Source organism: Pseudorasbora parva, chromosome 5, assembly GCF_024679245.1.
Source record: "Pseudorasbora parva isolate DD20220531a chromosome 5, ASM2467924v1, whole genome shotgun sequence".
NCBI lineage: Eukaryota > Metazoa > Chordata > Actinopteri > Cypriniformes > Gobionidae > Pseudorasbora > Pseudorasbora parva.
Window position 1 is genome coordinate 2,098,017 of NC_090176.1, and position 4,940 is coordinate 2,102,956.

Here is a 4,940-nt window from a genome sequence, read left to right on the forward strand (position 1 = left end):
ACTCTTCACAAATAGACAGCAGGGTAGAAATAGAGTGTACTGGATTTTCCATGAAAACAAGAACGTCATCAGGATATAATGCTACATGATGAAAAGTATCGTGAATGGAAATAGGTTGTATCTCAGTGCACTGTCGAATCATTTGGGCAAGAGGTTCAAGGGAAAGAGCAAAAAGAGCTGGACTCAAAGGACATCCTTGTCGCGAAGACCTAGTGATAGCAAATGATGAGGAAAGCAGTTGTCCTGTAAGTACTAATGCTGTGGGATTTGAGTAAAGGACTTTAATCATATGTATAAAACCTTTACCGAAACCCATATTTTCCAGAACAGACCACAAGAATGACCACTCCATCCTATCAAAGGCCTTCATCGCATCAAGGGACATCACTACTGAAGGAGCTTTAGCACCCACTGCTGCATCAATTATATGCAGGAGGCGCCTGACATTGTCCACTGCCAGTCTAGACTTAATAAAACCCGTCTGATCACAATGGACTAATAAAGGCATGTGATCCTGAATGCGTTTAAATCTGCGTTTAGTAAACTTAATGGCCTATAGTTTGCACATTCTGTAGGATCCTTATCCTTCTTTAAAAGAACAGATATTAGGGCAGTATTGACATCTCTAGAGAAGCTGCCTTTTTCAACTGAGGCTATTATCATGTTCAAGAGCAAGGGACCCAATTCATTCCAGAATGTAACATAAAGCTCGGGAGGTATACCATCTAAACCAGGTGATTTATTCCTTTGCATGGCAAGGGCTGACTCTTTCAATTCTTCTAAAGAAATTGGGTTATCAAGTAGAGCGGAAACATCTGTTGCCAGTTGTGGTAACTGTAATTTTTTAAGAAAATGATTACATCTATCTTGTTCAGATTGAAGCTCCGATTTATACAAATTGCAATAAAAGATACGAAATGTCTCATTAATTTGTTTGGGTTCAGTTGTGACGATGCCCCTTGAGGATTTGATGGAGGAAATATCAGCAAAATGCTCATTTGATCTAATTTTCATAGCCAACAGATGACTAGGTCTAGACCCATGGAAGTAGTATCGTTGTCTAGTTCTATGGATTAAAAACTCTGACTGTCGCTTCAGAATATTATTTCTTTCTTTCTTAACAAGGTCACGTTCCACTGCTATTTGTGAAGAGTAATTACTCTGTAAGGTGGAATCTAGTCTAACAAAGTCCACTTCAAGAGCTTGCAATTTGGCAGATCTGGCTTTGCGCAGATTAGAGGAAAACAATATGGCATTGCTCCGTATAAAACCTTTTGTTGCGTCCCATAATATTCTAGGATCCTCAACTGATCCTACATTAAACTTCAAAAAATCCTCTAACTGAGTTAGGAATTGTGACTTATAATCATCATTCACCAAAAGGGAAGTATTGAAGCGCCACCTAGTGGCTCGCTTGGTAGCGCAGCACCATATTCCTTTATGGTCTGAGAGGGCTATAGGCAATAACACAGCATGATTAATTTTCTGAAAAAGTAAAGGAGACGAAAACAAGAAATCTATCCTTGAAAAAGTTTTATGTCTGAATGAAAAGAAAGTATAATCTTTTGATGAGGGATTGAGAGATCGCCATATATCAACAAGCCCCAGACTACTAGCCCACGAATGTAAGGCTGCAGTAGCTAATTCCTGCTCCCTGGAAGCAGTTAAACTTGACCGATCGAGTTTCACGTCCCATACTGCGTTCATGTCTGCTCCTACTATGAATGAGTAATCAGTCAGGTCTAACATCTTTTGTGTTAATGTATCATAAAAGCAATTATCAAATGTATTTGGTGCATAGATAGAAATAAGAGCAACCTTTTTGCCATACAATTCAACTTTCGCAATAACAATTCTGCCAGCATCATCCGCCCATAAATCCAACACCTTAATTTTGAGATTACGTCTGCAAACAATGGCTACACCTTTGGATTTAGTACTAGCCGTAGAGGACGCAATAGTGTGATAATATTTATTAGCGATACGACCAGAATCTTTACCTAACAAATGAGTTTCCTGTAAAAGCGCGAGATTAATTTTCTTTCTCTGGAGCAAAGTTAGGATACTTCTCCGTTTATGCGGTATATTTAGCCCATCGCAATTCCATACTAGAATAGATACTTCAACCATGATCATCATGTACAGTTCTCATAGCAGCCCCTGGAAGTCTGAATTTAGGTCTAACCATTTTATGCCAATAACTACATACAACTAAGTTGCAAATAAGGTTTCCATGGTATCATGAAATGGATCTAGCCTCGCCGAACATTATAGAGCACCGTGAAGATTCCCCTAAATACAATATACAAAAATACATCAACAACACAAATAAGGAAAGAAAATAGAACGATACAAAATAAAAAATGTAAATAAAAGGTAGATCGCATTGATCCGTGATCATTTATGGGTACGGGGCAGCAAAGATAATTCAACCCAAAATCGTAAACTATTAAATAACCGTTGAAATCAAAATAGAATATCCAATGTTCGTTTAGAAAAAGAATAAACGCATAAAATAAATACAAAAATGAATCACAGCCAGTGATGAATACACTTCTTACTACTGTAACGTTAGGCCTACCAGAACTAACAGAGCTGAACAGACATTATTGTCATCTCGGTAACGTTAGATAACCTAAACATTTAACGTTACATCAATGCATTCATGAATACATAACAATAAGAACATATTAAACTAATCCAATCCAAGGGTAAACTACACAGTCAATGTAGTGTTGGTCCTTACAGTTAAATAATAAAAATTAAAAACGTTTAATATAAAATAATAATAATAATAAAAATAATAAAAATCGAGAAAAGTCGAAAATCAGCCGTTGATCCAGAACTCGCGCGAGCGAGTCATCTTACACGTAGCCTATGTTATAGGCCATAAACAAATCGTAATTTATTAAATAAACCAGAGCAATATAATTCAAATAAACAAAATTAACATCACAATTGAATTAGCCATGAGTTGAGTCTACAATGGCGCAGTGTCTTCTTCTACAGCAGCTTGTCTAACTGCTTTAAAACAAATATTCAAACAGCCAGACTAGGTGTGCAATTGTGTAACAAAGGCCCAAGGAGTGAACAGTAGGCTACAAGTCCTGAACAGAACGCAGTTTGACGAACTGCTTACGCGACAGCGTCAGCATTTGTACCTTCAATTTCCACTGGAGTTCCATCGTCTGCATTTGACAGAGGAAGCATCGCAGGTAGTGAATGGATAAAGTCCTCAGCGTCTCTAGGAGATTGGAACGACTCTACTCGGCCACCACCAACCTTAATCTTCAAAATAGCGGGGTAGAGCAGGAAGAACTCCACGCCCTTGGCTCGAGCATTATCCATTGCCTGGGAAAAGGCTAAACGGCGTTTAAGGGTGTAGCTGCTGTAATCTGGTAGAAATCTCACCCTCCGACCTTCGACAGTGAGAGGGTTTTTCCTGGCAGCTCGGAGAATCGCTTGGCAGGTGGTAAAACGAAGGACGCAGAAAATCATTGTGCGGGCATTCCCTCGGTTCTTGTTGTCAGTGTACACTCGATGAGCACGCATTATTTCACCCTGGAGACTGCCAAGGGAGGGAAACCATTTAGGTAGTGATTGCGTCAGGTACTGGACCGCACTAGAACCTTCCAGACCTTCTGCCAAGCCCGTGATTCGAATGTTACACCGTCGACTTCTGTCCTCCATGTCCGCCAACTTAAGCTGCATCTGTTGTAGCATCGCATCTTGAGTGGCTAGCAACTTTGAGTTACCTTTAACATCCGAACGTATTTTCCCCATCTCCGCATTTATAGTTCCGATGCTCTCAGACAAAGTCGTCAAGTGGGTCTGAATAGCACCCAGTTTCCCTTCTGTATCTTTTCCCATCTGCTGGAGTTGGTCAAAACGGGATTCAAGATAGTCATGCTGTTTCTCCAACACTGATTCGGCAATGGCTTCCACGTCGGACCGATTAACTTTGTTTTTCGAGGTATTGGACATTGATTTTTTGTTTGATTCCGCCATCCTGCTTCAGCTGAAGTTATTATAAACAAACTAAACAAAAATAACGTGTTTCAACGGAAAATCACCGATCAAATTAACAATTCTGGGTTACGAGAATCAAACTATGCCGCCATCTTATCCAGCTGATCACGTGACTCCCTGATTACATTTGTTGTCGCAATTTGCACTCCTCTCAGAGTGGCATTTTCTGTCTATGCTCCTAAACTGTTCACTGTCCGGCTCAGTTCTTGAGGGATCTGTTGCGTGCAGAGCGAGTGTTTCCCGTTGAGGACGCTCTGCTCTCTCTGTCTATCTTCTCAAGGGAAGAGGGACAGGCGTCTGTGTCCGGTGGATCATCGGTCATGGGATCACAGATGGAGCTCGCTGAAGAGTTTGAGAGAGGATGCAGTGTCTCTTGGATCCTCTGGTTCAGCAGACAGTGCTCTACTGGCACAATAACGGGAAGAGCAGGAGATGGCTGCTGAGAGTGAAGACATCTGTGTCCTAGTGGCCACAATGCCGCGGGTATGATGAGCTGTTATTTGTTGAAATTTTATAATTTAAATGGTTTCTTTAATAAAACTTATTTTCTTGAAAATAATTATTTAAACATTAAACAAACAAGTAAAATATGATGAAATGTAATCTAGAGTACAGTCGTGTTTAAAAGTTTACACACCCCTTGCAGAATCTGCAAAATGTTATTTATTTTAACACAATAAGAGGGATCATACCAAATGTATGTTATTTCTTTATTTAGTTCTGTCCTGAATAAAATATTTTACATGAAATGTTTAAGTATTTAGTTGTGTTATGGTTGTTCATGAGTCCCTTGAATCTGAACTCAGCAGGAATGAGGCTTTATGACGCTTTTTAGACTTGTAGATAAACTGGTTTTGCACACGTCACTTAAACACCGAACCAGGAATCACATGACTTCAGGGAAAGAGAGA